Source organism: Muntiacus reevesi, chromosome 18 (genome assembly GCF_963930625.1).
Source record: "Muntiacus reevesi chromosome 18, mMunRee1.1, whole genome shotgun sequence".
In the NCBI taxonomy this organism is placed as follows: Eukaryota; Metazoa; Chordata; class Mammalia; order Artiodactyla; family Cervidae; genus Muntiacus; species Muntiacus reevesi.
This window is the reverse complement of record NC_089266.1, coordinates 33,829,567-33,855,154: the sequence shown is the minus strand read 5'-3', so window position 1 is coordinate 33,855,154 and position 25,588 is coordinate 33,829,567. Positions and strand designations below refer to the sequence as shown.

Genomic DNA, 25,588 nt, shown 5'->3' with positions numbered 1-25,588 from the left:
GACCTCGAGGACCAGAAGAGCCCGGTGCCCTGTGTTTTGCTCAACTCGTGTGCATCCTCTACCCGGACCCACACTTGTCCCGGCAGGAACTGGCGCTGGTCTGGTTTCTCTCTCATCATGGCCACGTGAAGAGGCTGTAGAAGCCACCCAGTCACCGTTTCACAGATGACAGATGCAGTCGGGGACTTGCCCAGGAGCACACAGCCAATCAGTGCAGAGCCAGGACTCAGCCCTCCGTCACCTGCCCACGCTTTGTGTGCGTCATCGTCGTCAGCCAGGGCCATTTTGTGGTGCACCTACTGTGTGCAGCAGAAAAGAACAAAGACATCTCAGGAAGGGTTGTGGAATTCAGAAGATGCAAGTATGTTTAGTGGGGCGAGGGGGACAGGTTGGGGAGGAGTGGGAAAGAATTCATGGAGACAGGCTGATTCTTAGCTTGGACAGAAGTAGGGAGGGAATGGCCCAGAGCATCAAGATAACAGGGACTTCCCTGGTGGGCCAGTGGCTAAGACTCCATGCTCCCAAGGCAGGAGACCCGGGTTCAACTCCTGGTCAAGGAACTAGATCCCACATGCCACATGCAACTGAGAGTTCGAGTGCTGCAACTAAAAGATTCTGAATGCTGAAACCAAAGATCCCACAATGAAGACTGAAGATCCATGCCCTGTGACTAAGGCCAGCCAAATAAATAAGATAATGGGGAGACACAGCTAGAAATCTGAGGAAGATTCAAGTAAAGGCGTGCTTTTCTTCCCCCAAAGCACCCATTCACAAGTCATGGAGACATCCAGTTACCTTCTCTACCCCGCAATGCCTGTCAGCCTGTGAAAACACCTAAAACTCTTTCCATGTCCCCAGATGAAGGGCCAGAGGCTCCAGCCTCAAGCTAAAGCAGGTACTATCTAGATAACATGGATATGTAGGGAATATGCAGCAGAATGATCATACAGAGATGCTTTGGAGACACAGCCTGAGTCCAAATCTCAGCTCAGTGGTGGCTTGACCTTGGACAAGTCACTGAAGCTCTCTGGGTCTCCCTCTCCTCCCTCCTTGGGGCAGTCATGACCTGAGTTCTGGAGCCACTGCACACAGAGTGATAAGCATGGTGCCTGGCACACAGGTGACCGCTTAGAAGATGGCAGCTGTTATTCTGGTCCTTTGCTCCTTGGTCTCCTTCCTCCTGGCTGCTGAGTCAACAGGAAGTTGGCCTATGGACAAGAGAGCTCCCCGGAACATACCTGGAGTCGAGACCAAGTCAAAGGTTTTCTCTCTTCATGGCCACATCTTTCATTTCGGGGGAAATCTGGAAGAGCTAAATTGGGAACGGAAAATTTGCATCTGACGAAAGGTATGTGCAAACACATGTTTGCAAATGAGGTCAAGGTTTCAAAATACCCCTTCTCTGACAGATGAGTCAAGCCCCACACAGTGGTCTTACTATTTACCACGCATGACGGCACATTCCCTCAGAGACTGATAGCGTCGTCTGCCAGGAGTTATATCGGAAGGAGTTACTCATTGGAAAATGTGGCTGCCTTGCCCAGACTGAGATCTGAACTTGGACTTCCAGGGATTTCACCCAAAATAAGCTGAATTCCTCAGTTATAACTGTCAAAGAAACAGAGCCAAGGAATCTGTGTGCCAGACCAGCGCCAGTTCCTGCTGGGAGAAGTGTGGGTCTGGGCAGGGGATGCGCATAGTGTTGATCGGGAGAACACAGGGCACCAGGCTCTTCTGACCCTCACGGCATCTGTCATTACTGCCTCGGACTGCGGCCAATTGGTCACTTGTCCTTGATTCAGTTATCCCCTACTCCCGTGGCAACTATTTTATGATCACCTAATAATAATAGCAAACAACTGTTTAGTACTTATTGTCTTCCAGACACTGTGCCAGGTGCCTTATATGTGTCATCTCGAGTCATCCTTCCAACACTCTCGTGAAATAAGTATAACTATAGGGCAAATAGGTCAACAGCAAGTGAGATGTATGGAAAAATGTAAAAGGTTGGCTCTAATGAAGCGGGACTTCTTTCTGAGGCTCCTGCCCCCACCACTCACATGTGATAGGGGTGGAATGAACTAAATGGCTCATCCAATTGAAATCTCTATCTGATCTTATTATTAGTAGTAATTTGGCCATGCCACTGTGTCACGTGAGATCTTAGTTCCCAACTGGGGGTGGAACTCACTGCCCCTGTACTGGAAGTGCGGGACCCTGGACCACCAGGGGAAGTCCCCTGATCTGATTATTTAAATAGTCCTTTTAGGTAATGCTCAGTCTCTCAGACCACCTGCTTCCCTTCCCCAGTTCCTGCTGCCTCTCCTTTCTCTCTCCCTCCATCTTCCTCCCTAATTGTGCTGGGGTGTGTGGAGAAGGGTATATGACTCACTTCATCTTGTGGTTGAGGGTAAGTTTGTAAGTTGCTGATCTACTTTCCTCTGGTCTCTGAGGAGTGCCCCATGTCCTCTCATTTGATCTCTGGGCACACACCATTCTCCTCCTCCAGCCACTTCCCCAAGAAGACCATACTCCTCAGCCTGGCTTTCAAGTCTCTCTCCGCACTGGGAGTTGGATTTTCACCTTCCAGGTTTCTCTCATCTGTTTCCAGTCTGTTCCACAAGACCCATTTTAGATCCAACTACACTTTAAGAAAGCCCTTTGGGCACCACTGCCTGATCATTCCCTATCTCTGGACTTCCAGGGCCATTACATCTGATGATGAACTCTGTATTCCTTTGAAAGCGCTCTTTTCTTACTGTTTCATAAAATTACTTATATCTCTTGTTGTTATTTAATCTTCTTAGGGCTTCCCTGGTGGCTCAGCTGGTAAAGAATCCACCTGCAATGTGGGAGACCTGGGTTCGATCTCTGGGTTGGGAAGATCCCCTGGAGAAGGGAAAGGCTACGCCTTCCAGTATTCTGGCCTGGGGAATTCCATGAACTGTGCAGTCCATGGGGTCACAAAGAATCAGACATGACTGAGCGACTTTCACTATCACGTTCAAGCTCCTCTGGGGGCATAGATGATGCTTTATATCTTGTTGAACACCCCATCACACCGCCAAATCTAATCCAGAGTCTACTACAGAGAAGGATTGTGGTTGTTCACAGACAAAAGATACACATTCCTGGTATATTAGGAGCTTCTAAAAATGGAGAAGAAAATAACCAGTAACACCACAGGGAAACCAGCTAAAGATATGAATAGGTAATTCACAGAAAAAGAAATGAAAACAGTCCTTAATCATATGGAAAAATGCTCAAACTCGCTCGAAACAAAGACGATAAAAATGAAAGCTCACAGATATAATTTCCAACCTATCAGATTGGCCCAAACTCAAAAATTTTACAACACACTCTTGGCAAGAAACAGGCACACACCATGTGACCAGGGAACTATACTTCGTGACGTAAGAGTCTATTGCATGTATGTAGGGAGGAAGAATTTGATGAGGTAGTTTATTTGTCTTCGCTCTAATCTGAATGCTTTCCATGCTCAAATCCTCCCTATCCTTCAAAGCTGTGTCCAGTGTTGACACAGACAAACATCTCCAGTGTTGGTAACAGCATGACCCGCACACACGAATGGCACTGGACACAGTCATCGTTGTCTCAAGGCCAGAGGGCAAGACACAAGAAGTATTTCCCCGGCGCCTGAATGGTGTTAGTTATGATAGAGGGTGTTTGGGGCCCTGCATCACAGTGTATCAGTGTTAAGTACTGGTGGACCAGTGTCCAAGGCACCCATGGGTCCTTTGGTAAGTGTATTGTTTGTGTTTGTGATACATGGAGCCCTCTAAAACATGGATTCTGGAGCAGGATCCAGGGTCCTGGGGCTTCCCAGGTGGTGCGAGTGGTGAAGAACCCGCCTGCCAATGCAGGGGACATGGGTTCTATCCATAGTCTGAGAAGATCCCACATGCCTCGGAACAACTAAGGCCGTGTGTCACAAATACTGAGCCTGTGCTCTCGAGCCTGCCATCTACGACTACTGAGCCCATGCGCCCTAGAGCCCGTGCTCCACAACAAGAGAAGCCACCACAATGAGAAGCCTGTGCACCGCCATGAAGAGTAGCCCACATGCAGCAATGAAGACCCAGCGCAGCCAAAAGTAAGTAAATAAACATAAAATCTAAAAAAAAAAAAAGAAAAGTGTTTCCTAGCTCTGCCCACGGAAAAGGCCTAGAAACAATGGGCACCCCTAGAGCAATGAGCACCCCTATTGTGGTCTACAAATGCCATCTTCCTTGGGGAAGTGGCAGAGTCCAGGTCCCAGACAGGAAATATGAGATGAGCCTGAAATATCTTATCATAACAGAAAGCAAGGAAACAAAATATCAAAAACTACTAACTTGTGACAAAAGGACACATAGGAGCAAATTTGATGAGGCTCTCCCTGGTCAAAGATGGGAGGCACTGCTTGAGTATCAAAATGATATAACAATGGCAATGAACTGAAACATGTTAAATAATACAAGAGTTCATAATGATTAAAACAAAAAATTGAATTCATGGGCTACCTCTGAATAAAGCAAGGGAACAATCTCATGATTTTAAAAACAAGTATGTAATGCGCTTAGTCACTCAGTCATGTCCGACTCTTTTGGACCCCATAGACCACCACTCTTTTGAACCACCAGGTTCCTCTGTCTATGGGATTTCCCAGGCAAGAATATTGGAGTGGACTGCCATTTCCTTCCCCAAGGGGGATTTTCCCAATCCGGGAATCGAACCTGGGTCTCCTGCATTGCAGGTAGGTTCTTTACCAACTGAGCTACAAGGGAATCCCATGAACAAGTAAATAGATATTTTAAAAAAACCAAGCGTTTATCTTGCCTTCCCTATATAAACTGTATCTTCAGGATAACCAAAGAACTGGTGAGGGAGAAGTTTTTCTCTTTATAGAAGCACTGCAATTACTGGGGCTTCCCAGCTGGCACGGTGATAAAGAACCCGCCTGCCAATGCTGGGGTCATGAGTTTGATCCCTGGTCCAGGAAGATCTCACATGCCATGGGGCAACTAAGCCTGTGAGCCACAACTACTGAGCCCGCACTTCCTAGAGCCCATGCTCTGCAGCAAGAGAAGCCACGGCAATGGGAAGCCCGGGTACTGCAACTAGAAAGTAGCCCCTGCTCACTACAACTGGAAAAAGCCTGAACATCAATGAAGACCCAGTGCAGCCAAAAATAAAAGAAAAATTAAAAAAATATATATATGTAAAACAATGGGGGATTTGAATATTCATTAGATATTTGGTAATATAAAGTAATCAGTGTTAATTTTTTTGTTGTGATAATGATACTACAGCTATCTTTTTAAAGAGATTCCCTATCTAGAGGTACATGCCAACATATTTAAAACAAAATGATGCTGGGAGTTATTCAAAACACTCTAGAAGAAGGAGTAGGTAACATTATCATTGAAACAAGACTGTCTATGGGTGAAGAACTATTGGTAGCTGGGTGACAGGTCATGGTGGGGATGATCCTCAAACTATTCTCTCTTTGGCTTAGTTTTGAATTTTCCATAATAAAAAGTTAATAGTAAATAAGATTGAAAGATTATTTTTAATTATAAAAATAGTGCATGCTTTCTTGAAAAATATTAATAAAGGAGCATAGAAAGTGAAAGGTAAAATCTCCTTAACGCTTGACCTTTGATCTCAGCAGTAATCACTTTAAATGTTTCAGTAGATTCTTTTTTTTTAATGTATTTTATTTATTTGACTGCACTGGGTCTTAGCAGTGGCATATGGGATCTTCAGTTGTGGTCCATGAGTTTTTAGTTGTAGCTTGTGGGATCTAGTTCCCTGACCAGGGATTGAACCCGGGCCCCCTGCATGGGGAGTGTGGAGTCTTAGCCACTGGACCACCAGGTAAGTTCTGCGGTAAGGCTTTGTGTTACGGCTCAGACACTGTCACTAGGCTACTCTAAGGGGGGGATATATTCCCCCAATTCTGGGTGCTCAGGCTTAGTCATGGGACTCACTGGACCACAGTTCAGAGACTGTTTAAGAGATAGAACATGGTACTCTTGTCTGTCACCATGTTCCATGAAGTTCAATCCCAGAGCGAAGACAGCAGAGCCATAGCCTGCCCACGACACCCTGTGTACGTGACAAGTAAACTATCATCGTGGCAGACACTGAGATTTTTAGTCATTTATCGCTGGGACACACCCCTTATCTGTTCTGAAGAATACCATATCCTTCTGAGTCTTTTCACTATGCATCAATAAAATAGTTTTCCTCCAAATATACATATTATTATATTCAATTTGCTTTTTTTTTAAACTCAACATATCATGGGCATTTGAGTTTACTCTAAAATAGAACCAATCTGAGTTTGCAAAGCCCCCCCCCCCCCCGAAATAATTTCCTGAAGCCAGAAATACCTGTTTCTTTAAAATATGGGACAGTGGAGAAAGTTCTCCAGCAAAAACTCATGCAGGAAGTAAGCTGAGTGGGTCAGGGTGTGAATTCCAACATTACAGCCCTTCTTGTTACCAGAGGATAATTGGCAGTGGATTTGCACGATTCCAAGGGTTTTCCTGCCCAAGGAAGGAAGGAAATCTCCGAGGTTGTTGAAGGGCCTGTCTTTCTCTTTGTAATCTCATAGGCGCTGCCTGTGGTTAGAAGAAAAATCCTGGATTTCCTCTACAGCTTGGAGTCAGAGGGCTGTTACTGCAATTCTGACTACAGCTAAAGTGCAGGGAAAATTGAGCTTTTAGTTTTTCAGTTATATTATCAAACTCGAATTCAAACTGGCCTCCTGGGCTCCCTCTGTCTTTTCATGACACCTCCATGCTGCCAGGTCCAGACATTGGAAACCATCTCTCACTCTCCAAACCCCTAGCATATGAGCTCCAAGGGGGCAGAGATCTTTCTCTGTTTTGTTCACTGCCATGTCCTGTCTGTAACACTGCCTGACACATAGTAGATACTCAATAAATAAGTCAGGAGTGAATCAACCTAAGCAGCTGCCCGGTCCTGTGACTTCTCCCTCTATAATTTAGCTCTGATCTATAATCCTCTGTTAAAGGGAGTCACCATTTCTTGACAATGTTCCCATTGAGATGTAGGGTATATGTCCCCAACTCTTGATTCTGGGTGGATTCTGTGACTATTTGAACCTACAGAATATGGCAGATGTGAGGGAGTGCCACTCTCCAGGCCAAAAATTTGAGAGACGAGCAAGTTCTACTTCCTGTCTCTCTAAACTCACACTTGTAGCCCTGGGCAGCTGGGCAGGTCCTGAGAGACGACATGCAGAGAGAGAAAGGACCGAGACCAGCTTTCCAGCCAAGGAGCTGGACACAAGAGTGATGCTCTCTTGGACCCTCCAGACTATCTCAACCTATCAACTGAACACCACTGAGTGACTCGAGTTGGGTGTTTTGTTGAACAGAAGAATCATTCAGCTGAACCTGGGGCTGATCCACACAAGTGCAGCTGAGTCCGAGTTCTCAATCTCCACGATGAAGAGGTAATAAAATTGTTGTCATTTGAAACCATTAAGTTTTGGGGTGATTTGTTAATGCAGCAATAAATTACCAAATACTACCCTGCATGGGACCTTATAACTTCTTACCTGGAGAACTGACTCCTACATTTAGCCCCCTGCCATTCCAACCATGCTCTACACGGCTCAGTTTATTTTCTTGAAAAAGTTGTGGGAGTCCTATTTAGGAAATTAAAAAAAGTATTTTCAAGAGAATACAGCCTTTAACCTTTAATCTCTTTAACTTGGTCCATCTGGCCTTCCAAGATCGCTCTTTAAAAAAAAAAAAAATATATATATATATATATATATATATATATATATATATACGTATATATATATATATATATTTTTTTTTTTTTACTGTGCCGGGGTGTTAGTTACAGCTCGTGGGATCTTTGATCTTTGTGACATGTGGCATGTTTAGCTGCATTATGCAGAATTTTTAGTTGTGGCATGCAAACTCTTAGTTGTGGCATGTGGGATCTAGTTCCCTGGCCAGGGATGGAACATGGGCCCCTTGCACTGGGGGCACAGAGTCTTAGCCACTGGACCATGAGGGAAGTTGCTAAGATCCCTCTTTGAACTCAACTTTCCAAGTTCTCCTATTTTCTCCTATGTTCCAGCCAAGTTTAATCTTTGGTTCACTCCTTTGACACCCTATAATTTTAATTTTGTTCATAAAGTTCCTCCTCCTGGAATTCCCTTCATCTTATCTGCGTATGTCTATATCCTGCTTGCCTTCTAAAGACATCTGAGAATGTCAATTTCCCTCATGGAAATAAACCCTCTCTCCTGAATTTCCACATGATTTGATCTGAGATTCTCATAAAATGTACCCTTTTCTGCCTTGGTAACACTATATTTTAAAACTGTGTTTTTAGGACTTATAGGGTGGTCCAGTGTTAAGACTCCATGCCTCCAAAGCAGGGGACATGGGTTTGATCCCTGAACAGGGAAGTTCCACATGCCCTGCTGTGTGGCAAAACAAAACAAACCAAAACCATGTCTCTAACTTCCTAGTAGACCAGGGAATCTTGGAAGGCGGGGTTCACATCTTATTTACTTATTACCAAACTATCAAAGAACCCAGATCTTGGTAGGTCCTTAATAAATCTTTGCTGGACTGACAGGAGGATAAACTGGGTGAATGGGTCAGACAAATTTGCTGGAACTACGCTGCCGGGCCTTCAGGCCTCTCTCCACTTCTCAGCTCTGTTTTCTTCTGTCTTGGTTTCTCTCAGAGGCAGGCTCTGCCAGGTGGTAGCACAGATGGTCTCTGGCAGCTTTCCGCTTACACCCTACCAGTTTAGCACCACCCCCACCCCCTCCCCCCGAGTCAGAAAGGGTGCCTCTTTTTTCCCAATAGTTCCAGAAAAAGTCTAGGAATGAGGACTCACTAGACATACAGGAGGCCTGTCTCTGAGCCAATCACTCTGACTCTAGCAAAAGAACGGACTTTCCTGAGTGTCTAGTCCTGAGTTCTCAGGGGATCCACAGGCTTCCCAGGTGGCTCAGTGGTAAAGAATCTGCCTGTCGATGCAGGAGATGCAGGTTTGATTCCTGGGTCGGGAAGATTCCCAGGAGGAGAAAATGGCAACCTGCTCCAGTATCCTTGCCTGGGGGAAATCCCATGGACTGAGGAGCCTGGCAGGGTACAAGTCCATGGGACTGCAAAGAGTCAGACACAACTCTGTGACTAAGCAACAACACGGGAGCCAGAGCTGGAGCTGGTGGTGGAGGGACTCGTCCTAATGGAAAAAGATGGGCTGTTAACCAGGCATGTGGAATGGAGGTTGGATAGGAAACACCACAGATTCCACCCCACCCATCCTGGGAGGAGAGATCGAGTTCTACAGAAAAACATTGCTTTTCCTCAAGTGTAGTGTTAGGTACCTGCTCTTTACCGGCCCCTTTAAAGAGAACTGTGCAGGCAATTCCCTGGTGGTCCAGTGGCTAAAAATCCAACAATCCCTGGTCAGGGAACTAAGATCCCCCATGCTGCAGGGTATGGGGTCTTGGGTTCACTGTGTCCACTCGCCACAACTAGGGAGCCCACGTGCCACAACTAGGGAGCCCACATGCCACAACAGAAGATCCTGTGTGCTGCAACTAAGACCCGACACAGCCAAATAATTTTTTTTTTAAAGATAAGCCTGATTATATAAAAGAGCAAAGTTCCTGGCAGTCCAGTGTTAGGACTCTCTGCCTCCACTGCCAGGGAACTGGGTTTGAATCCTGGTCAGGGAACTAAGATTCTGCAAGCTGTGTGGTGTGGCAAATAAATAAATAAATAAACAGATCTATGCCATCCAGGTATCCAAACAGGGTATCCAGGGCCCATGATAGCTCTGCCCCTCCCCCATCTCTGCTCTTTATCCAAACCACCTTTTATTTGTCTCTGATTTGCCCTTTCTTACTAATGCCCTCTTTCCTGGCTCACTATCCCCCTTAGCATCCATGTGCATAAAATATAAGATCTGTTTAATGCCACTTCCCTGCCCAACCATACCTGTACCACCATTATATATTTATATCCTTGGTCTGCTATTGTCCATCAGACAGAAAAGCCAATATGAGCAACAGGAAGACAGAGCCCTGATGATACAGCTTGGGCTCCTGAAGCCAGCTGTACCTGAAGCTAGCTCTGCTGTGGGTTGAATGGTGTCCTCCAAAATGAAATGTTGAAGTCCCAACCCATGGCATCTGTAAATGTGACTGTATTTGGACACAGGGTCTTTGCAGATACAAGCAAGTTCAGATGAGGTTGTACAGGTGTCTGTATAAGAAGGTGCGAGCCTTGTAAGAAGAAGATAAGAGACACAGAGACAGACACATAGGGAGGGTGGCATGTGATGATGGAGCAGAGATGGGAGAGATGTGTATCCAAGCTAAGGACTGCTGGTGACACCCAAAGTTGAGAAAAGCATGGGAAAGATCTCCCCTGGAGACTCCAGAGAGGGAGAAAGCTTCCAGAAGGAACTACCGTGCTGATAACTTGACTTCAGACTTCTAACCTCCAGCGTGGTGAGGGAATGTCTCTCCTTTTATGCCACCCACTTTGTGATGATTTCTTAGGGCAGATGAGAAGGAAAGTTATGCTATTCCTGTATTTCTCCCTTACTCTCACAATTCTGCCAAACTCATGATACTTCTATATTTAATACATAATTTTCCTTACTCATTTTTGGCTGTGCTGGATCTTCACTGCTGCTCGGGCCTTTTCTGTAGTTGCAGTGAGCAGGGGCTACTTGCTAGCTGGCAGTGCTCTTGGCTTCTCACTGTGGTGGCTTCTCTTGTTGCGGAGTATGGGCTCCAGGCACTCAGGCTTCGGTAGTTGCTGTGTGTGGGCTCAGTAGCTGTGGCTCTGGACTCTAGAGCACAGGCTCATTAGTGGCATCACACAGGCTTAGCTGCCCTTCCGCATGTGGGCTCCTCCTGGACCAGGGATCGAACCCATGTCTCCTGCATCAGCAGGCAGATTGTTTACTACTGAGCCACCAGGGAAGCCTTCATGATACTTCTGACCCCAGAAGGGTGAGGGTTCCCCCACACCAAGCCACCCTCTGAGCCCAAATGGGAGTTCCACAACTCAGTTCTGACACTGTCTACCTGAAGAAAGCATTAGATTCCATAGACTAAAGGCTCAATCCTTTAAGACTGTCCTCACCTCGAGTTCTGATACCAATTTCAAGTCCAGATTGTCACCTGAACTTCTAACCAACTGGCTATAGGTCAGAGGTTCCAATGCCTCCCTCTTCAAGTTGGATTCATTGGCTACAAAGGCTCACAGAACTCAACATTTAACTCAGTGGATTACTGGTTTATTATAAAAGGACACAACTCAGGAACAACCAGATGCAAGAGATGCAGAGGGCAAGAGTTGGAAAAAGGCTCAGAGTTCCCATGCCCTCTCTAGGCAGCCAAACTAACAGAACCTTCACGTGATCACCAACCTGAAAGCTGGGGTTTTATGCTGGGTGGCTTCAAGACGCAGGCACAAGTGATTACATCACCAGTCACTGTGATCCTTGAATGCAATCTCCAGCCCTCTCCCCTCCTTGGAGACCAAGAGTGGGACTGTAAATTCCAACCTTCTAGTCACACAGTTGGTTTCCCCGGCAACTAGCCTCATCCTCAGATGACTTAGGGGTTTTCCAAAAGTCACCTCATTAATGTAACAAGACACCCTTGATGGCTCTCATCACTTAGGAAATTCCAAGGGTTTTAGGCGCTCTGTGCCAGGAACTGGGATGGAGACCAAATATATACTTCTTAATATACATAACAATATCACAGTAGCCCTAGGAAACTAATATGCTTTCTCATTTTTGTCCTGTCTTGTGAGCCAATGAATTCCCTGGTTGCTTAAACAAAACTGTCTGTTCTTACAGCTAAAGTCCTGAATAACATGTGTTACCTATTCTATGTTCTAAGGATGCCAAAGTAAATTAGACCCTGTTCTTTAAAAAAAAAAAAGTTTTTAATGTTACTTTTGCATCATTCAATCCCACTCCCCATGTTTAATAGAAAGTATACCATAAAGGGTTTTTTAGTTTGTTTTGTGTTTTGGTTGTTGCTATTTTTAAACCAAGAATTGATTAGCTAATTCACTCAATTCATTCAGCAAATATTGTGTGCTCATCAACTATGGAAAGCACAGTTTAGTGGCAAATCCATCGAACTACGCCCAATATTGCTCTTTTTTTCTTTCTTCTCCCTCTCCCAACCACCAATCTGTTCTCTGCATAGTTCAGGGTCTGATCAAAAATGCTAATGGCTTCGCATCCCATCCAAGACAAGGGCCAGACTCCTTAGCCAGGCACTCAAGGTGCCAGCCTGTACTTCCATCATCTCCTACTGTATTCGGCTCCCTCTTTTTCTCTACCTCCTTTGCCCCAGCCAATCAAATTACTGTTTATTCCACAAGGACCTCTTATGCTTTCCACAGTTGTTACATTCACTCATAGTGACTCTGTCTATCCAAAGTCCTTTCCTCCATTTCAAAGTCCTACCCATCTATATTGGTTTCTAGGGCTGTCATAATAAATTACTGCAAACGGGGTGGCTTAAACTGACGAAAGTTTCTTCTCCCCACTTCTGGAGGCTGCACGTCTGACATCAGGGCAGCACAGTCTGGCTTCCTCTGAAGGCTCTAGGGGAGATGCTTCCTTGCTTCTTCCTAGCCTCTGGTGGCTGCAATCATCACCGGCACTCCTTGGCTTGTAGGCCCATCACTCCAACCTCTGCCTCTGCTGTCACACAGCATCACTGTGGGTGATGTTTTTCTTCATTTTCCAAGAAGGCAATTAAGAATAAGCAGCAGATCATTTGATACCCAGTAGGTGGAAGAGGCCAGGTAGACAGACGTACAATAAAACATAACTGGTTACCTAGTGAGTTAGACTCATTGGTATGCAAAGCAGGAAGCAACTGTGTTCCACACTGTTTTTTTTTTCAGGAATTAACAAACAATTCTGTCATGAGAGATTTAAAAACAGAGATCAAATCTTTTACTAAAACTCGAATCTCCCCCAGTGCCACTTTCTGACCAAGGTAATATACTACCTGGTTGATCACTTAGGACCAGTTTCTGCATCCAACCTCTTTCTGCTGGGAGCAGAAGATCCACTTACATGGAATATGGCTTTACTGAGATATAGTTGGTTTACAATAACCTATACATTCTTACACAAAGTGTACTACTGATAAGTTTTGACTTTAGAAGAGGCTCACTGAACCAAGAATCAAGATAACGAACAATCCCAGAAGTTTCCTCTGGGCCTTCAGTGATCCTCTCTCCTATCCCTCCCCCACCCCCTGGGCACCATTCATCTGCTTTCTGGCACTAGAGATAAATTTGCCTTTCCCTGGAGAAGGGAAAGGCTACCACTCCAGTATTCTGGCCTGGAGAATTCCATGGACCATATGGTCCATAGGGCTGCAAACAGTCAGACATGACTGAGAGACTTTCACTTCACTTCTTAGAATTTTATATAAATGGCATAATACCATATGTCTCTTTTTTTTTTTGGTTGGGCAGCTCTCACCCAGCATCATTCTTTTTAGGTTCATCACAGAGTTCCTCTTCCAGAGGACTGAAGCCTGGGCTCCTTCCACAGGTGCACAGGGCCCGTGGGAAAGGCCACTCACCCATGTCCTGAAACAGAACCCGAGGACGGCCCAATCCCAAGCATCTGCCTGGAGCAGCTCCACCTTCGTTTTCCAGGTGTGGCAGGTTCCAGCGTGAGGCCACTTCAGGGGGATACAGGCCAGGCCACCTGGACTTGAGAAACGGAAGGGCACCCCATTCTCACCTTCGCACCCCATCCTGATGATTCTGGGGAAACCTGTCCAATTTTGTTGTGGACACTTCTGCTCCCCCTGCACAGCCTCCAGTGACTGATACTTGGAAAGTCCCCTGCTAGGTTTGGGGGCATGACTTTAGTGAGTTCTGCACAGATGGTCTGGAGCCTTTCTGGAGAATATGTGGGCATCTCACATCCTCTGTTCTCAACGTGGGGGCCTCAGAGCAAACAGAGACAGCAGAAAAAGTTACATGTTAATACTGGTGCAATCATAGGTTGTCAGAGGACACCAGGCACAGAAATGCCCCTGTAAGAGTTCTGACCCTAGATAGCTCAGGTGCCTATCACAGGACTGATTTCTAGGAGCCTAGGCTCTTGCATCATCCCATGCATAGAAAAGCGCCAAAAGCATTAACTTGGTGTCTGCTTTTCTTTAATTAACAGTAATCTTTTGATGTTCCAACTATTTGGGGTTTTGCTGCAAAAACTCCTCTATATCCTGGCACCCCGCACCTTGCCTCTCCGGAGCAGTCCCTCACAGCTATCTGAGAGACTGCCTCCCTGGCTTAAGTTCTCAGAAAGTCTGCCGAGTAAAATATACTTCTCAGTTTTTAGGCTGTACTTTTTCTTTTTTTGTTGTTTTGCTTTTTTCTTTTTTTTTTTTTTGTACTTTTTCTTTTTTTCAGTTGACACAACTCAGGAACAGCCAGATGGAAAGGATGCAAAAGGCAAGGTGTGTGGGAAGGGGGTGGAGCTTCTGTGCCCCATCCAGGTATCAGGGTCCCAGGCCCTCCACGCATTTAACAACCTGGAAGCCCCTCCTTTGGGGTTTTTGGAGGCTTCGCTGCAGAAGTTCAATTGATTAAATCACCAGCTACTGGTGATGGATTCACCAGTCCCTCTGGAGAATGAAATGGCAAACCACTCCAGTATTCTTGCCTGGAAAATTCCATGGGCAGAAGAGTCTAGTGGGCTTCAGGCCATGGGGTCACAAAGAGTCGGACATGACTTAGCGACTAAATAACAACAACCCTTCTCCAGAGGTCGGGGGTTGAGGAAGGTGGGGGGTGAGGGGAATGAATGGTCTAACTCTCTAATCACATGGTTGGTTCTTCCAGCAACCAGCCCCAGTCATAGGTGTTTTCTAAGAGTCTCCTCACTAACCTAACAAAAGACACTATATCAAGCTATTTCCAGGCAATTCCAAGGGTTTTCAGAGCTCTGTGCCAGAAATGGGGTCAAAGACCAAATACATATTTTTTATTATGAATCACAACATCACAGTCCTCAACTCTGAGGCTGAAAATTGAATTTGTAACCCGAGTATCCCACACGCCATCAGCTTATGAGGTCACTCTGTCACAGTCATAGTAGCCAGGGCCCCAGCCGCCTTGGCCACACACTTTTACCAGGATCCTCTGCAAGTTTTCTAGAACTCCAGATGAAATGCCCACGAGACATCTGTCCTGACTCCACTTTCACCATCAGCCCTGAGATCCTGAGTGACTCCACCACTCTTCTCTTCCCAAAGATCCCCTCCTCCACCTACAGCCTGACTCCTTTGGCCTTGGGGAGCCCTCCGAGCCAGTATGGCTCACCCCAGCAGGACACAGACCCTTTCTTCAAGTGCCCCCAGCAACGCTGAGCCTGACTTATTTCATATCTAATAGAGGAAACTTGGAGGAAACAGAGAAGATAGCATGGAGTGTCTTCACAGAGGTTCCCTTCTTAGAGTTGTCAATTTATCAAATAAAAATCTAGGTTGCCCAGTTTAAATTGCATTTCAGACAATTTTTTAGTGTCACTACGTTTTGGGCAATATTAGGAACCATGCAACAGTAGGAACATATTTATGCTAAAATATTATTTGTTGTCTGTCTGAAATGCAAATTTAAGTGGGCATCCAGCCTTTTTTTTTTTTTTTGGCGTCCAACATCTTATATGGAGACCCCACCCCCTTCTGATGCCTTTCAGTCACCCTTGACATGTCACCTCCCACAGTGTGGGTATCCTGAATAAACCCTCTTTTCCAGGGAGTTCAGGAGTCCAGGCTTTTCCTTCCTGGAGGCTCAAAGCAATAGTTTTCTCCTAGGAGAGTTGAGAGTTCCTTTTAAGTCCTGATTTTAGGTCCCAGGATCAGGAGAACAACCATTCCTGGCAAGGGAAACCCCACCCACTCCCAGAAGAACGTGCTCATGCCCTTTGGCCCCCAAAGGGCATCAGAACAATATTCTGGAATCAGGACATTTCCTAAGATCTTAGGTTGTGTGGCTGATCCAGAATAACCTGGCCTGGAAGGATATCGGTGGGAGAGTTCAGGTTGCCTGAGGCCTGGACAGGCTGTTTAGCTGTCTTTAGGGGCCTCAGTCAGTGAGTATAAGGCTTCAGGCCACTTTCCTGGATGTTCTGATAACAGCTCCCAGTCCTGGATAAGACACATCACACACATTCCCAGAAGAAACAGTCATTCTGGAAACATCCGTGATGTGGCTCTGCCCACATGAAGACATGCATTAGCATTATCACACAGAGAAGTGAAGGGCTTTGCTCATGGCTCAGACAATAAAGAACCTGCCTGCAACGCGGGAGACGTCGGTTTGATCCCTGGGCAGGGAAGATTCCCTGGAGGAGGAAATGGGAACCCACTCCAGTATTCTTGCCTGGGAAATCCAGGAACAGAGGAGCCTGGTGGGCTACAGACCACGGGGTCTCAAAAGAGTCAGACACGACCAAGCAACTAAACAACAGGGAAGCGAACCTCTGCATCCAGAACAGAGTAACTCAGCTACTTTCCCTCTATAGCATTGAAGGCCTATTAAAAGTTTCCCCCTAAATCAAGGCCAAAATCCCAGCCTCAATTTAAACAATTTGTATATTTTAAATGTTGGTTTTTCCTCCATAGAACCACCAAACTTTCATAAAATCTAGGAGTCCAGTCTTAGCCAAGACCTCACCAACTCCCCCAGCTCCATACATACCACTAGTGACTCATTCAACAGATAGATTAAAAAAAACTTTGAATGCCTTGCTAGTTTTTTTTTTTTTTCTGGTTCAAAAATACAGTGATGCTTCAATTACGTAGCTCTGCTGGCACCAAATTCTTTAAAAAACCAATGAGTTTTCCAGATAACTGAAGCTTATCTTTCTGAAAGTCAGTACTTTGTTGACTTTAGGTGTTTTGATTGAAATCTGTCAAAAATGTCACAGCACAGTTCTATGTCTGCTTTTTTTAGTTTTCCGTCTCCTTTGTCCTCGGGCTACCAGATGGTTTAACACTGTTGCTAACACTGTCTGTAGCAGCTCCCTCCCCGGTCTTGACTCGCTGTTGAGGAGGATGTGCTAAAAAAGAGTGAATAGAATTTCTGGGTCTAAAGACTCTTATTCTTACAAATAGAGCTCTTGTCTCTAGTGTGGGACTTTGTGAAGGTTATTCCAGGGGCTTGGGGTGGGGGTGGGGGGTTTATTTTGCTTTGTGGATTAATTTTAGATTTTCATCATTCCAAAAGGTTAAGATTTCTTCCCTTCCGGATCAGTGAGGTGTTATTATCATGAAATCTGCAAGTTCCTTTAGGATGAGCTATAAAAGTTAGAGCTGTTGCTAAGGGAACCAGGCAAAGCTTGCTTAATGTATAAACCTGGTTATTATATTTAAAATTCAAGGAGCAGCCAGAGATTCCTAATGGGAGAGGAAAGACTCTGCCTTTGAAAAAGAAAGTGGAAAATTGCTCCTCTCTCGTGGGACATGGAGGCTTCTTCTGAAGCTCATCAATTGAAGCCTAGAGACAAGCTTCTGTGACCCTTCTCTCTTTTGTGTTTCTAATGGGAGGAGAAAAGGAAAGCTGCTCTTCCGCGTAGGAAAGTGAGGAGAACACACAGGCAGCCAGCCCTCTCTTCCCTCGGAGCAGTTTGGCTGATGGAGGAGGAGAGAGAAAGAGAGGAAGGTCACCAGCTCCAGAGACTAAAGGGCAAGTCGGAGACAGAGACCCTGAAGCAAGGCGAGGAAAGAGCTAAACATCTTTTCCCCCCACAAAAGGAAATAGGTTTAAAAAAAATTTTTTTTTTAATTTTAATTGAAGGACAAAGACAGGACACTGTCCCTCGACGCAGGCTCTCTCTTTTCCGGATCGCTCCCCCCACCCCCACCTGCTTCTGCCTCCATCCTGGTCCCAGATCATGTGGGAGGCAGACCGAGTCAGGTCAGAGAATCTGAGATTTCAAGAGCTCATCCAGTTCATCATACCCAGTCAACCACTGCAGAAACTAAGAGCCACGGAAGTCCTCAGGCAGGAATGTGAGTTCAAACTCCTAACTCCGGAGGTTTTCCCATTCCATCAGCCACGGCAGGGATATCCCTGAAAATTAGGGAACTTTCTCACTTCACAGCTCCCTCGGAGCCATAAAGAGTAATGTTCCCAAGTGTGTTCCAGAGAACTCTAGCCCAAGAGATACTCTGGCAATGCCACATCTGGGTATCTACCCCAAAGAACCGGAAGCAGGACTCAAAGATATGTTCACAGCCCTGTTCACCGCACCTCTGATCACACAGCCAAACACTGGGAACAACCCCAGCGCCCACCCATGTATGAATGGAAAAACAAAAGGCAGTTAATAGACACAACGGGGTATTATTCACCCTGAAGGGGACACTGGCACTTCCCTGGTGGTCCTGTGGCCTAAGACTCTGAGCTGTGAATGCAAGGGGCCCAGGTTCGACCCCTGGTCAGGGAACTAGATCCCACATGCCACAGTGAAGATCCTGTGAGGCACAGCAAAATAAACAAACAAAAATAAAAAAAAAATAAAATAAAATAAAGGACAGAGATTCTGACATCTGCTACAACACGGATGAACCTTGGGGAACATCCACTAAGTCAGTCACAAAAGGACTAAGCCAGTCACAAAAGGACAAATACTGTGTGCCTGCATTTATACGAGGTCTCTAGAGCGTCAAATTCATGGAGACAGAAAGGAGAGTGGTGGCTGCCAGGGGCTGGTGGGGGCTGGGGGGAACGGGGAGGGACTGGTTAATAGGTGCAGAGTTATTTGAGAGCAGATGGCAAGGTTCTAGGATGGATGGTTGCATAGCAGTGTGAACCGACTTAACTGCTACTGCGTGGTGAATTTTGTGGTACGCATATTTCACCACCAAAACACACACACACACACACACACACACACACACATACACACGTACGCACGAGATGCTCCACTAATGAGTGCTATCACTGAGGTCTTAATTCTGCCCCTTCCAGCCCCACTCACAGACAGCCTCAGCCCTGGCAAGTCAGTACACATTCAATAAAAGACTCAGAGAAGTCCTAAATCAAAGACGATTTAATTTGATTTAGTCAAGCGTTTCCTCAACTGAATACAGACCCTTTTTATTTTCCTGAAGCGCTATTAATAGCCCACATCCTTGGTGCACCCTCGGGAAATGCTGATAAAGAGCTTCATGCCTCTCAAAGCACTTCTATCAGTTCTTCACTGGATGCAGCCAGCAGCCTAAAGATAGTCCCTGACAGCGAGATCTCAGTAAGATTTATTAACTCTTGGACAATCAATGAGCTTATTAATCGTCTCTGGTGCACTGATGAAGAAACTGGGGCCCAGGAAAGTCAAGCCCTGGCTCAAGGCTTCACAGAGCTACTCTGCCAAGACCAGTGGCAGAGTGAAGGCAGACCCACGCGCCGCCCCCCCCAATCCAGCTCCGTGGTCAGGAAGGGGTTCTCCAACCCTGTGCTGATCTCCTGCTGTCCCTCCTTGGTGCCAGCGTATGAGCACATTCACCTTACAAATTCAGGGCCCCAGGGTTCCTGGACAGCAGGTGGGGACACCAAGGGGGGCAGAAGGACTCAGGGATTCAGGCTGTAATTCCTGACATCACAGGGTACCTAATGACCCCACAGGGTCCCAGCTTCCATCTCCCTTCTCTATTCCTTTCTCAAAAATAGGGCTGGGAGTGTTTAGAGGTGTCCCACCCCCTAAAGCAAGTCCTGATTTTTCCTGTTATAAGACTCATCTGCTTGCGTGAGTGCTTAGTCGCCCAGTCATGTCTGACTTTTTGTGACTCCAGGGGCTGTAGTCTGCCAGGCTCCTCTGTCCATGAAATTTCCCAGGCAAGAGCACTGGAGTGGACTGCCACTTTCTTCTCCAGGGAATCTTCCCAGCCTAGGGATCGAACCTGTGCCTCCTGCATTGGCAGGCAGATTCTTTACCACTTATGCCACCTGGGAAGCCCTTGAGGACTCATCTGGGTGAGTAAGCGAAAGTCGTGCAGTTGGGTCTGACTCTTTGCAACCCCGTGGACTATACTGTCCGTGGAATTCTCCAGGCCAGAACACTGGAGTGGGTAGCCAGCCGTTCCCTTCTCCAGGGGATCTTCCGAGTCCAGGGATCAAACCCAGGTCTCCTGGATTGCAGGCGAATTCTTTACCAGCTGAGCCACCAGGGAAGCCCTTGAAGACTCATCTAGGTACCACTAAAATACAAACTCAAATGAAATAAGTCAGATAGAGAAAGACAGGTATGATCTCACTTGTATATGGAATCAAAAACACAGCAAAACACACTCATAGGAAACAAAATCAGATTTAAGATTGCCAGAGGCAGGGAGTAGGGGTGCAGGACTGGGGTGAAGGTACAAACTTCCAGTTATAAGATACAGAAGTCCCAGGGATGTACTATGAAACACTGTATTTAAAAATACTGTATTGGAAAAAAATAAAATAAATAAAAATTAAAATACTGTATTGGTATAGTCAAAAGCTGCTAAGAGAATAGATCCTGAAAGTTTTCATCAAAAGGAAAACATTTTTGTAATTACACATGGTGATAGATGGTAACTAACTTTACTGTGGTAATCACTTCACAGTATATATCAAGTCATTATGCTGTACACCTTGAACTTACACAGTGTGGTATGTTAATTATATCTCAATAAATCTAAAAAAAAGTGTGCTTCAGTATCCTCATCTATTAAAAACACAAGTAAATATAAAATAAAACAGAGGTGTCCAGGCTCCCTCCCTGGGAGATTCTAACTCAGTAGGTCTGGGGCAGAACTCAGGAATGTCTTGAGTATCTTTGACCTTCACACTAAAAGGGACCTTAACAGAGCATCCGCAGGTCTAGGTCCCTGGTCCACAGATGCTGCAGCTGAGACTCAACAGATTGTCCAAGTTTACACAGCTCCATTTCTAGCCATTTAAAAACAGACACAAAAGCAAAATCCTCCAGGAAAGATGTCCCTTGGTTTGTTTTTAAATCAAAATGGATCATCTGTGCAAACCTGACCATCCATCCTTTCCTGCCCAGTGGAGACCACGCTTCTCTTCTCTTCCTTTGGGGAAGTCCAGCCACCAGGAAGTGGTCCCAGCCACCAGCTCCCTGTGACAGATCCAACTTTGCCCGCAGCCTTGACCCAAGTTGCTTTCTGAGCAGTATGTGCCGTGTGTCAGTAGCTCAGTCCTGTCCGACTCTGCAACCCCACGGACTGCAGCCCGCCAGGCTCCCCTGTCCATGGAATTCTCCAGGCATGGATACCAAATGGTGTTTGGCTCTGCTCCCTCAACCCACTTCCGTGTGAGCACACCACTATCTCAGGCTTGAGCTATGTCGTGAGAGGGAGCTGGCAGCCGCCGGGCTCTCCCTCCCTGGGAGCCCCCCCACAACCCTGGTCGACCCCAGCCCCACCCACCACCTCTGTTGCAGAACCTGAGGCCCCCACCCCATTGGTTGCCAGAGATGGATGAGCCGTGACCAGGCTGGGCACACACACAGCATTCCGGCGTCACTGGCAGGGCCTTGTCAGAGCAGATGGAAAAGTCAGAGGACACTCCATTCCCCAAATTCCTTCTCTGAAAGCTCTACCCTGTCCCAGCCTCCACAAGTTAGAGTCTTTTCAAAACGAGTTAAAACCCAGCTCCTCCCCACCCACATAGACACCAATTTTCTTACTTCAGGTCCCAGGAGGAGGGTAACTAAGAGATGGAGAGATCACCCGGGATGCTGGAGAACACATCTGGCTTCGCTGCTGAAGTCCCCGCTGCCCGTCTAAGGGCCTGGGGTCGTGGCGTCTCAGTGTGCAGGGGTCTTAGCCACCTCGGCCTCACCCCAAAAGGGCCTCAATGTCCATGTGTCCCACAATCCTTGCCAGCCACAAGAGCATGGCTTGGAGTCACAGACCCAACTTCAAACCCTGGCTTTCTGGCAGTGTGATGCTGAACCACTCTGGGACTATTTCCCCATCTGGAAAATGTGTCTGATCGTATCTAGGTATCTACGTCACCAGGCAGTGGTGAGAGGCTGCAGGCCAAGTGCACTGCGCAGAGGTGAACGCTCAGTGAACCGCAGTGAAGGTCATTTCCTGAGCTCTGGCGATACCGGTTCTCCTCTCCACTGTGCCCCTTTGCCCTAACGGATGCCAGCAAGCACAGGATATGGGACTCGGACGGCAGCCATCATAGAGCAAATAATGGCCATCTATAAATCACTGATTCAGTTACATAAAAGTTTACCCCCCAAACACAAAAAATCATAGTAATGGATATGGTGGGGGTGGTGGGTTTTCATATAAAATGAAAATCGGGGATATAAGAATACCTGAAATTTGACCCAAGAATGTGTAATTTGATCTGTTTTGCTAAACTGCTTTCCAGAAAGTTGCATCAATTTACACCTCCTCACACAACATAGGAACATGCTGATTTCGCTACCCTCTTCTCAACAATGCCTACAGCAACACTTTTTTGTTTTTGACAGGCATGCTGGATCTTAGTTCCCTGATCAGGGATGGAAGTGGTGTCCCCCAAAGCGGAAGCAAGGAGTCTTAACCACTGGACTGCCAGGGAAGTTCCTACAGCGACATTATTTTAAGGCGTTGTCAGATTGACAAACTGTCTCACAGTTGTCCTGATTGGTGAATCTGTGATTATAAGTGACATTGAAGTTTTTTTCATTTTTATTGGACACTTGTATTTCTTCTTTTGTGATTTTTCCTATTCATGTTCTTTGTTTCTTTTTCTAAGGCTTGTTTTTAATTACATTACAGTATTAACTTATAATTTATGCATTAACTTATAAGTCATTTCCTATAAAAAATATAAATGTCTAAATTTGTCTTTTATTGTATTGTTTCCATGTATTCCGAAGTTTAACATTTTTTAGGTAGTGCAAGCCATCTTTTCTAATTTCTGCTTTTGATATGACAATGAAGACATTATTTACCACCAAGATTATGTATTTGCTTAAATATATTTTATTCTAGCATTTTATTATTTTCTTTCCTATATTTTACCTTTAGTCCCTCTAGAACAGTGCTGTTCAATATGGCAGTCACCAGTCACAAACAGGTATTTACAGTTCAATTAAAATAAAAAATTCAGTTTCCCAATGCAGTAGCCCTATTTCAAGTGCTCAGTAACCACATGTGGCCAGTGGCTGTCATGTTGAACAGTACAGATGTAGGATATGTCCATCATCAAAGAAAATTCTGTTGGAGAGCACAGATCTATAATTCATTTTGTGAATGACGGGGAAAGGTAGGGAACCCAACTTTTTTTTCAAAATAGTTCAGGTAGTTGTTTCAGAAACATCTTTTGGATAATCCACTGTTTTTTTTATCTTAACTTGACATGTCACATTTAAAATATTTACAAGTCTGGGGACTTCCCTGGTGGTCCAGTAGTTAAGACTCCATGCTTCCAATGCAGGGGGTGATCCTTGGTCAGGGAACTAAGATTCCCACATGTTGCAAGGCTGGCCAAAAAATAAAATAAAATAAATATGTTCATAAGTCTAGTAATATATACCTGGATCCATTTCTGTATTGCCTATTGTATTCCTTATCTTTCTAATCCCCACCAGGACCACACAGTTCCTACTGCTGTGATCTTATATTTCAATACTTAGTCCAGTAATAGTTTTTTTCTTTCCTCATTATTCTTTTTTTTAAAAATCCTGGCAATTTTCACACTTATTTTTTCCTATAAAATCATATTTCAGTTTGGAGTTGAATTTATATCTATACAATAACTCAGCTCATGAACGGCCTTTATCGGGTCCCGTTTTCTCAACTTCCTCGACTTCCAATCAAACTCTGTGTCACCACTGGTCTCAGCTGCTTGCCCGTCCACAGCGTTCCTGTCCCTGTGTCCTCCTCCCGGATCTGACTCCTCTGGTCCCCTCGGGACTTTGGTTTGCTCTCTCAACTCACAGGCATCTGGGGATGCCCCCAGGAGGAAGGAGGAGCTTCTTTTCCTTCTGTACTTTGTACACTCCTACCTTGGAACAACTAACTTATGATTTTGCATTTGTTTACATGTCTTGTCTTCTCACCATGGAAAACAACATGAGGACAAGGACTATCACCTTTCAACTCTGAATTCCCACAACCTAGCACAGTACTTTGGCTTAAGGCGGAGCAGACATGTCTTGAGTCAGAGAAAATAACTTAGGTAACGTTGGCAGAGTTGGTCATGACGTGCCATGGAAGACTGGATGGGCTTGGAGCTGGCTGGGGCTGAGACAGAGGTGTATTGTGTTGGTTTAATCTGGCAGTGAGCGATAACTGCATTGGAGCCGGGAAGCAGCAAAAAGCCAGGAGACTAGTTAAGAGGCCATTATAAAGTTCAAGGCAGACAGAGGAAAGGGCTGAGTAAGGGTGGTGACTGGGGCTTGGAAAGCACAGGACACTGAAGCAGGATGACGCAGGGTCAGAACTGTCAGGAGACTGAGGGCAGACAGAGCTAAGACTAACAGGACCTTTCTGCAATTTAGTCTCGCTGGATTTTCAATACCCTTAAGTGTTTTGTGTTATTCACCAACATCACAATGAGATTTACTATAAAACTGAAATGAATTATTATAACCTAACCAATGATTTTTCTAGCACTAGCTGAGTTGCCTTAGTCAGGACCCTTAACCTGGGACCTCCCTGGTGGTTCGGTGAATGAAGAATCCACCTTCCAATGCAGGGGACACAAGTTCAATCCCTACTCTGGGAACTGAGTTCTTACACGCCACAGGGCAACTAAGCCTGTGTACCACAACAAAGACCAAGAGCAGCCAAAAAAAAACCCCAAACAAACAAACAAACAAAAAACCTCCCTAAAACTGTTTCCTTGCCTGTACAATAGATATTGTTATGACACCTCCTTTAGAAGGCCATGGTGAGAATTACATGTGTTAATACTTGGCATGTGCTTAGTATGTACGTGAAAGTCACTCAGTCGTGTCCAACTCTTTGCAACCCCACGGACTATACAGTCCATGGAATTCTCTAGGCCAGAATACTGGAGTGGGTAGCCTTTCCCTTCTCCAGGGGATCTTCCCAACCCAGAGATTGAACCCAGGTCTCCTACATTGCAGACAGATTCTTTACCAGCTGAACCACCAAATGTGCTTAGAGCAACTGCTTAGTAATTATTGGCTATACAAAAGATGACTACTTAATATATTTCTACACAGAGACGTACCCATTAATCCCTGCACTTTAGGTAGCTCCCTCCTTGTGACAAAAGTGACCAGTCACCCAATGACTCGTGGAAACTTATTTACATGGGGCAACTCAGCAAAGGCATTTTGAAGAATAAAGTCTGTTATGTGGATACAGGTATGCACTGGGGAAAGACACTCTCCTCCCATTAAGTCAGGTTTGTTCAAGGCTATCATTACCTCTCTCCATTCATGGCTATAACTGGTAACAACTGGTCTGTTTCCTCTGAGAGGCAATGCACATCTTGGGAGGCCAAGAGCTCTCGATGTGCGTAGGGTGTGA

The 25,588-nt window shown here is 45.6% G+C and overlaps 1 protein-coding gene across 1 annotated transcript in view; it reads right to left on the bottom strand.

Annotated features, from left to right (window-relative positions):
• MYH10 (myosin heavy chain 10) overlaps positions 1-21,962 on the bottom strand; it is a 152,723-nt gene extending 130,761 nt beyond the window's left edge. Inside the window, exon 1 of the mRNA XM_065910010.1 lies at positions 21,769-21,962. The gene's annotated coding sequence lies outside the window, so the exon portion shown is untranslated. The remainder of the gene's footprint in view (positions 1-21,768) is intronic.
• Between the last annotated feature and the right edge of the window lie 3,626 nt (positions 21,963-25,588).